Raw genomic sequence first — 10,164 nt, forward strand, 5'->3', positions numbered from 1 at the left:
GGAAAACGTTTTTTTAGTTATCTTTTTAAGACCTTTTGTCATTATTTTGTTTTTTAATATTCTTGAATTTGCAAAAGAACTAAAATTCTGGAAATCTACCTCTCTTCCCTTTTCTTCGACATTTGCTTCAATTATACAACAGAACCTCCATAGCTCTTTAATATTGATCAGAAGAAGCCATTCTTCTTCTGCCCTTCACTCGTTTGATTCTTGTTCTTTAATGTTGGGTAGTCAACAGCCATGTCAATCAAATTTCTGTCCGTTCAATTTTGGTGGCTTCCTCCAGATCAAGAACTCCATAACCTTGGCGGAGAGAAAATAGAGGAAAGAGAGAGGGAGTTGCAGAGACTAAAAGAGATACGCCGAATTCCCGAAACATGCGATTGGTGGTCACGAAGGTGTCCAAGCTGAAAATTGGGGCTGATGAAGCAGTGGCAACTAGGTTTGGGAGAAGGAGGGTGGCGGCGGCTGATACGATTGTGGCTTTACAGTTTTCTGGAAGTCGAATTCATCAGCGTCGCAAGAAACAAATCGGATCGTGGTCTCGGATTGAAGAGGCTCGGATTCACATCGGGAGCCGCCGTCGGCGGGTCTGCAGGTAGATCAATTGATCAAATCGCGATGCCAATTTGGAAAGCACGTTGTTATAACGAGCTCAAATCCAAGCTTGAAACCTCTTCTCATTCATTTCGATTTTCAATCCAATCTTTGCATTTTCTATAGCTTCATGGTTGTGATTGGTGGTGGTTTAATAGCGGCACTGGTCTGGATTTTTTTTTGGCTGCAAACTAGAAAGAGAAGGGAAAAGGGTTTTATAATTATTATATCAGTATATTTTGTGTTAAATTCTGTTAACGGGGTTAGTATCGAAGTTAGAGCCGTAAAATGGCTAAATTAATTGAAAGGCTGAGATCGCACCATAATTGTTGGTGCAATGGACCTCCGTGCCGTAAATAAGTTTCTCAAATCACAATAGAAGTAAAGAAGAACATGTCTCTGCTGGGGGTGGGGGACTGGGGGTGGCATGGGGTCGATATATAAATGAAAAGAATAGAGGATAAAAAAAATGATTTTCGCTGGCATTATGTATCTCATTAAGTAAATTAATTAAATAAATTAGATATTAAAGATATTTTATTACAAAATATTATAAATACGTATTTATTTCTATAAATTGGTTGCATTTAGTACTAACTCGCCTTCCAATGCTTGCGGTACAAGTGCAAAATGTCACGCTTGCGCGTGCAATTATGTGTTTTTCTACACACATGTTAATATGAGTTTTTATGATCTTATTATTTTTTGCATGTGCGAAAAAGTAATAGCCCTTTAGTATATAAACAGTATACCATTAGCATACTTCCATGAAAATTAAAAATAAATCACATATAAATATAGATAAAATTAATACAAAAGCTGAATTTATATTTTAATTGAGAGACCACCGCAAATACATAAACGAACTAAATTTCACTCATTCCTTGAGCACTATGCTGAAGTTGGGGCCCGTGAAGTTCGTGATGTCGCAACCAAGAGGACGTGAGGTTCATATATGCATTGCCCACAAAAAAAGAGGTTCATATATACATAGTTATATACCATCATTAAGTACAATACTGCAAAATTGTCACCAGTGTTCACAACTATTTGTTTATTTTGTGCCAGCATTCTTTATGTCAATGCCATCTCTTCCCACTTTCATTCTCCTTAGTTTCATCATCACACTAAAATCTTCATTTCCTAGGCCCTGTGGAGCTTATATCTCTTTCCTCATCTGTCCTCTTTCTTCCGCTATCTCTTTCTCCTATATCAAAAGGGTTGAAGGCTGATGATAATACAAAAATAATTCAAGAGAGAACCCAAGCCCTCAGGAAAAGAGATCTGCATCATTCAACTCTCAACAATAAACAAAAGACATGCCCACTGTTGCTATCATATCAGTTTAGGTTTTGTAGTACTAAGATATTAGAGGCTTGGAGCAACACATGCTAAGGTATAACCGTATAACCATCGAAAAAAGATAACAGTACGTTAGCAACTTAGCATAATGTCTCTTGAGTAGCAGCCTTTTCAAAACTCTAAAATAGTAGTCAAGACCAACCTTTGGTCACAATATAAGCACAAAAATGAAGCAAAAGAACTTAGTAAAATAACTAAAATCTGACTCATAACTCACCTGAGTCACCTATATTATTCAGAGCCATAAAAAAGATGGAAGCCAAAGTGAGAGGAGCCAACAGTTCAGGGACTTCAAGATCTTCCATCCCTCTGATTGCTTCCTTACTCTCTGTTTTGTTTTGCTATTTAGTTCCCCTATTTTGTCTAGAAGTCATACAGTTTTATTAAACGATACGCAACTACATTGCGTGAAGCAGGTTCCTCATTTAACATGCACATAATTTAGAGTATTCAGACTGAAACAATAGATTCGTAACTCAATTTCTCATTACAGTCACAGAAAATCTAACATCATCTAAAATATAAACAAACTAAAGCTACTTCAACATCTTTCTCTATTGAAAATTCTACAGCAACTAAGCTCAACTCAAGATCCAGCTCCTTTCATATTTAATCCCATGAATATGAGCCGAATTCCTGCAAGTTGGTTTAATTTTCCTACTCACTTAGTACTCCAACAACAATTAAATCAGATAAAACAATGCATGCACAAAGCATAGGAAGAATTCGAACCCTAGCTAGCTTCATGCATAAAGCTTTCACATAGCTCAAATTAAACTAACGAAAACATAAAACAAAAAATAACATTATATAACTTCATGGTACCTCAGTCAATCGGTGTTGATACTGTTTTCACCTCTTTCAAAAGCCGATTTCTTCTCCTGTTCTTTAATAAAAATGTGTCACATATTGTGAGAAAAAAAAACCAAAAAACAAATGAAAGAAAACCAAAAGAAAATAACATCAACTAAAATTTGAGATTGAAACACTCGCTTCCCACCCAAATTGCATACAAATGGATTACTTAGATACAAAAGGATTAAGAAGACCGTAACTTATCTAACTGCATAATGCATATTACTTACCCTGACAATTGGGGTAATCTACGAACTCCAAATTTGAGATATGTTGTATTCCACTTGTCGGGCTTGTTTTCCTGCAAACCTTTTTGTTTTCACTTTCCTGGTAGAAGAAGAACAATTTCACACAGTTAAACAAAAACAACTTGATAGGGAGTGCTGATCAAGATTGTCTACTGTAAAAAAGAGCTAACGAAAAGAAAAACCGAAAGGGAAGCAAGATAAAATTTAGATAGAAAACAAATCAATGGAAACTGCTCCACAAAACAGTGTAAATACCCGAATCACAATTAGACAGGCTAGTCTTCTGGTAATAGCCGGATTGTTTCTTTTGTAAAGCACCAAATAAGAGAAAAATTGGGACGGAAAGAAACATGAATTCATGCTCGCACAAATTTCATGGAAGAGAAAACAAAATTCGAACAGAAATAGATACCCAAATCAATAGAAAACTACCCAAGATAATTAGCCCACCTTATCGTATCTGCAATCACCGAATAAATTTTCCTATTTCTGGGTTTGTTTTGCTATGCTTCCATTTTAGTGTGCCTTTCTCCTTCCTCCTAAAGGAGAGAAGGATATACAGTGATGAATCCATATCTTGGTCGTATGTCCCACGTTTTCTTTAGTCTGGTAGTTGATCTATTTTCGGCGAGATCGTGTGTTCAGTGCTGAATGCAGAACTTTTTTCTTCACCAATTTATATTTTCCTCATTTATGTTTTGTACTTTGCTGCTACCCTTCTGAAATCTTCCTAATTTAGTTTTTTTTTTTTGTCAATTAGATGCATTATAGCTGATTTATCCTATTTAATTGGAGAAATTTTGAAAAACAACCTTTTTTTGGTCTCCAAATTGATTTCTAACCATCTTTTCTAAATTAGTTGAATAATGACCATTTGGACAAGGAAGTGTCTTTATTGCCCACAATGAACAATTGTCTTCTCTCGTGAAAATATTTCTTTCTGTTCAGATTTTCAATACCATGATTGATAATCATCTATGAGATCTATATATCTCTTTGTTCTCTGAAATTTATGAGATGTCAAAATGACAGTAATCAATTAAATAAAATCAAAACAAATAGTACAATATATATCAAACAACAGAAGAAAAATCACTTGAAGTTGAATCAATTTTATTCCTTGCATAAGACGAGATTTATTCCAATCACCAACTGGTGTAGTTTTCCAATTGTTGATCCATCCGTTATTGCTTCTACCTTCTTTGGCAATATAGAACATCATCAACATACTCTCTTGAAATCTGTTTTCACATGTACTGATATACATTCTGTAATTTAACAGTTTTTTCAATGAATGAGACATATTAGTATTAAGTTATCAATTATCTATCAACAAACAAAGCAGTGTATATGGATCTGTTTTTGTAGATCCCTCTTTTATCTTTGAAATTAATTTGTTCTTCTCCATGGAAAAAAAAAACATAATAGTACATATACATCATATATGAAAGACATCAATCCGTTGCTTAGATATATCATAAATGTATTTGCTAAGGTTGTAATCCAGATTTTTTTTTCAAAGAAATAGTTCGTTGAATCGTGTAAGCTGTTAGTACATACTACCATCCAATAAGGGTCTATATGACTTTTTACCTGCTCAAATGGTCATTTTTCAACTAAATTAGAAAGTAAGATTAGAAATCAATTCAAAGCCAAAAAAGAGGTCGTTTTTCAAAATTTCTCATTTAATTGTCAGGAACTTATAATATCTTTGATTAGGGATGTTTAGTGGTGTAATTAACATAAAATTTCACCATTTTCAAAAGCCACGTGTAATGAAATTGGAAAGATTGAAGAGTGTAGGGAGAGTCGGGACCCCTTAAGCTTGAAGGTAGGTCCGCCTCTGACCATGACACACAGTAACGAAGACGCTTACCAAAGTACGGTTATAAATTCCACCGAAATGGAATGTCAGAGGAACAACGAGAATCAAAGTAACATGCATCAGTAGTAACATCATATCCCCAAGCACCATTTATAGAATTATTCGCCCCCAAACACCAAGCAAATTTATCACTAGATTCTAGTTCCTTGATAATAATAATAAAAATAAAAAACCTTTCATTCTCACTCCAGTCAAACGAAGTCGATGATGAATTTTACTCAACGAATTTTTCCGCACCAACTCCGGCAAAATCAGCATTTTGCCTTGTTGAAGAGATATGCAATGTTATCCATCGAATGGTTTTGTACTTGTTTATATTACATGATTTATTAGACCAAAAAAATATATTACATGATTTAATAACATACGAGAAGAAACATGGGCTCGTAACTGACTTAAGCAGATCTTACTGTTTAATTAGTTGGTAGTGAATGTATTATGGTTTATGTTTTAGAGAAATGGTTTACGTGATCTGTTCACATGCGTCTTTTATACTCGTGAGTGTGTATACGTAACAAACCACAAAAATGTTGAAGCTCAACATCATTATACCTGCAAACCAAAAACACAACAAACTGCAGGGTCGCGAACTCACGATCAATGTAGGAATCATTACTGTGCTACACAAATTATAAAAATAATGAAAAGCAAATGGAACTACATTTTAACAACTGTACCACTCCCTCCTTCAGTTTTTTACATCCATCAATTCAGATTCCCACGAGTTTTTTCACTTATGTGTGGATCCAGCTTCATGAGTCATTGTATGTTATATGGTTGCTTAGCTTGCGTTTTTGCCTATTGAAGTATTAAGAGTTTAGTCAGAGAAGAATGCAACACGTAAATGTACGTTTACTTATATAGAAATCATTTAGACAATTCGGTGTGTGATATTGACATTTGAGAACACACCCAAGACTGCAGCCCGCATTGACCTCATGTACCAACTTAACTCCAGCAGTGTGCCCAAACCGACATGTACGTGGCAGTCAATGACCGGCAGTCCGACCTAGCTTCTAATACAACATTCTGGCTTTTACAATCGTGAAACATAAGAACTATTTGAGTTGATTGTGAATAAGAATTTCAAGACATTGATGCATGAATCACGACAATACCCAACAAAACAGAACTGTAGGTATATGGATCTTTGAGTCTCGTTTGACCTACTAACCAAAAAATAATGAGAGTTGAGACTTAAACGCAACACATGAGGGTTCTAACATGATCAAAATAGGAATGCAAGCAATTAGACAAATTAATTGCTTCGATATTATGGGTTAAACGAGCTCCGACCGAGGAGTCCCAAACGCAAGAACATGTGCTGTTCTTAAAGTCAAATCAGGACAGACCCAAATAGAGTGGACTTCCCTTGCAATGTCTGCGGCTCAACCTCATGAATGGGAAAAGCTCCGGTCAAACATATCCCTTCAACGGTCCCATATATCATATAAAAGCTCTTCACCGTCCTTTGCCACCCATACAAAGGCCGTCCATATCAGCCTCTCATATATATATATATATGAATAAATTTCAAGATGCCAAGCCAATCTCTCTCTGCTCCATTCTTTTTGCCAAGGGCGAGAGAATAATTCATTCAAGGGAATCGTATATATAGTTTGAGGTACTGAGGAAAACACTTTTCACTTCAGAGTCTCCAAGCATCAAGCATGAGAAGACACATTTCCTTGTTCTCTCCAATAATTTTGGTGATGATTCTGGTGCTCTTGAACTCCAATGATGTTCTAGTCGAGTGTCGAGCTATTCGATCAGGAGGAGTTAAGAGCAGGAGTAGTAGTATTGATCATGGTGCTGCGGAGAGGGGTACGATGATCATCGGAAAAGCTTCAGTTTTGGCAGACCTAAAGAAGATGAGGGACAGGGTTTTTGCAAGGTATCAGATGTCTACTATGGCTTCTGGACCAAGCAGGAAGGGCTCTGGCCACTAGAGGTTAAGATCATATTGTTTCGAACATATGGCTTCTTCATTGGTTTGTGTAATCAACTTCTAGCTATATATGTAGTTCTTGTAAAGAAGGTTTTGCTAGTATAAATACTATATATTCTTGTTGCTGGTACAAGCATGTCAAATGACCAGAACCCTCATTAATATTGGTTCGTCTCCACTAGTTTTATTTTGCTCGATTCCATTTGTTCATGCATAGCAGTGAGTCCCATGCCAACACTTATTATGATACCAAATGTATGTTAGAATGTGGAGCGTTGTCCGGGGCTGAAATTAATTAACGAACTTACAAAAATAGTTTATATTTTATAAGAATTTGAATCACTCAATCCATAACCAGTTGATTTTGGATATCGATGGATGCGGCTAGAATTCTTAATCAACGACGTGAACCCTCGAGTAGGATCAAGAAACCAAAGAAAAAGCATCAGATGCCATTTCCTCTTCTAGTAAAAGCCAGAGGCTAGGTATAGTATGCACTTTTAACATATTGGACGATCTCCAGTAATTTGGAGCTAAAAGTAAGCAGTTTTGACATCTTGGTCTTGGTACAACCAGTTAATTAAGAACCTTCTAACCTAAGCGCCAAGCCTAAAACTGGCCCTTGTATTATTGTTTGGCCAACACATATTTAAGTTGAGCAGAGAAATGCTGTGAAACTGAAATCTGAACTTTTTAATAGCATTGCATGTTACTGGGTTTGGTATACATTCACTCTATAGCTTACTAGTATTCTGACCCGCACAATTACGTGTGAGAAAAACCGCACTTGATGAATACGTGTTATCCTCAATCTTTTCTTCCTACAATCCCACGTCTCATTTACACTTTTATTTTTTTTATTTTTTTCTTTGTTTATATTTACTATAATACCTTTCTTATTTATTCATCAGAATTCACTTTGGTTGTTCATTTTTTTGGTGAAATTTGTAAAAGATTTTTAAAAAAAAATCATATTTGATACATGTATTTATAAAAAAAATCAAGAAAAATTTTAAAATTAGAAAAAGTTAGTTTCTTAAATTTCTTATTAGCGTTATCCATCGATTTCATTCAATTTACAAACTGCCACTAGACCTAAAACTAATAATAGGGTATGACTTTTCGATGTTCTCCGAGCTCACCATCCTCAATCTTCACCTACTCAGCCTTGAACTCTTCACCAATAGCAGCAGCATCATCCTCCTCTTCCGCGGTGGCGGTAGCGGTGCTTTTTGATCTCCTTTAACTAGATATGTAGGATCTCAGTGCCGATAGAGCTACCGGTGGCGGTGAAGACGTCTTGCTCGAGGAGGTGTTCTTGAGAGTCGGTGTTATCGGCGGACAAGGTGCTCGATGATACTCTACGTCGCGGTTGAAAGTCGCTTTCACCTCAAGCTCTCAAGTGCAGTACGTGTTCCCTCTCGGTTTGGGGTTTCTCACTAGAAACTGAATCTCCGCATCATGTTTTCTTGTTCGTCAGGGCTGATCCAATCTGGATCTATCCAAGGCATCAACGACACGATCTGGAGGTGGTGATGACAGAGAAGATCTGAGGCGGCGGTGACAACAGTAATAATGGCGGCGATGACGATGACGCTTAGGAGAGGAAAAGATGATGATGACGGCTACTGCTACTACTGATGCAGCTCGCTGGAGAAACCGCAGATTGTCTCCAGATCTTGACTGGGTGCCCAGATCAATTTGTTGGGTGTATTGAGCAATTTCTTGGGTGGCCAAAAAAATTGTTGTTTTTTACTAAAAAAATTATTTTCTTTTTCATTTCTTCAGTTTTGTGGGATTTATGAAAGGTATGACTATGTTAATGTAGCCATTTCAGTTACAATATCGCCCATAACAATTGTCACAATGGGAGTCACATCACCTATCACATTAGCTGTCATAATACCTGTCACAAAATAATGTTTATGTGATAGGTAATGTGACAGGCGAATAACTAGTGTGATAGGTATGTACTGTGGCCGGAGGTGTGACATCATATTAATATCGATATTTGGATCGTATGAGTTATTTGAGAAGTTTATGATCACATAACAATAAACAAAGGTTCGTTATTTCTACTAATTCTTTTTTTCTCCTTCTTCATCTTGTCACAATAGTCACATAAATTAATGTGATAACAGGTGTGACAGGTAGTGAGATATGAGGTGTGACAGGTAGTGTGATAACAGTTGTGACATGAGGTGTGACAACGGTTGTGAGACATGAGGTGTGACAGATAGTGAGACATGAGGTGTGACAGGTAGTGAGACATGAGGTGTGACAGGTAGTGTGACAACGATTGTGACATGAGGTGTGACAACGATTGTGACATGAGGTGTGATAACGATTGTGACATGAGGTGTGACAACGGTTGTGACATGTGATGTGACACCGGTTGTGACATGTGGTGTGACACCGGTTGTGACATGTGGTGTGACAACAGTTGTGACATGTGGTGTGACAACGGTTGTGACATGTGGTGTAGGGGTGGCATTCGGTTTAAACGGTTCGGTTTTGGGGTCAAACCGTAAACCAAACTGAAATTGAATTTCGGTTCGGTTCGGTTTGGTTTACTGTTCGGTTTTTCAATATGGCAAACTGAAAACCGAACCGAACGGTTCAGTTCGGTTTTTTTTTGAATTTTTTTTTAAAAAAAATTTCTAGTTTCAAAATATTGTCGATCGACACCAATAGATGTGATCAGCATATATATTTAGGGAACATGTAAAAATTTCATCCATTTTGAACATAGTTTGATCGTCCATACTAACGATTAACCAAAAAAGATGCGTTTTTACATAATAAAACTTCATTGACCGGGGCTTTGCCAAATGAGTTTCCTTATTTCGACCACGCACGATCGATGACAAAAATTATGTGATTTCAAATATGTAAACAACTTTTCTCATTTGCATCTTGGTAATGGGTTTTCCCTTAGGGTATATTAGTGTTGTTTTTTGTTTACCGGAAATTCCGACGGTTAAACGAGGTCCGAATTGGATGAAATTTTAAAATGGTCACTAAATATATATACTGATCACATCGGATGGTGTCGATCAATTCCGATAAGTTTCCTTCATATAGTCGCTTCATAATGTGATCGTTTTATTATAACCCTAATATAAAGGTTATGGTACATTAGTGGACACTTCGGCGATCGACAACTCCAGTTTGAAATATGGTCGATCGACACCAGTAGATGTGATCGGTATATATATTTAGGGAACCCCTAAAAATTTCGTCCGTTTTGAACATGGTTTGACCGTCCG

This window comes from Argentina anserina, chromosome 1, assembly GCF_933775445.1.
Source record: "Argentina anserina chromosome 1, drPotAnse1.1, whole genome shotgun sequence".
NCBI classification, from domain to species: domain Eukaryota; kingdom Viridiplantae; phylum Streptophyta; class Magnoliopsida; order Rosales; family Rosaceae; genus Argentina; species Argentina anserina.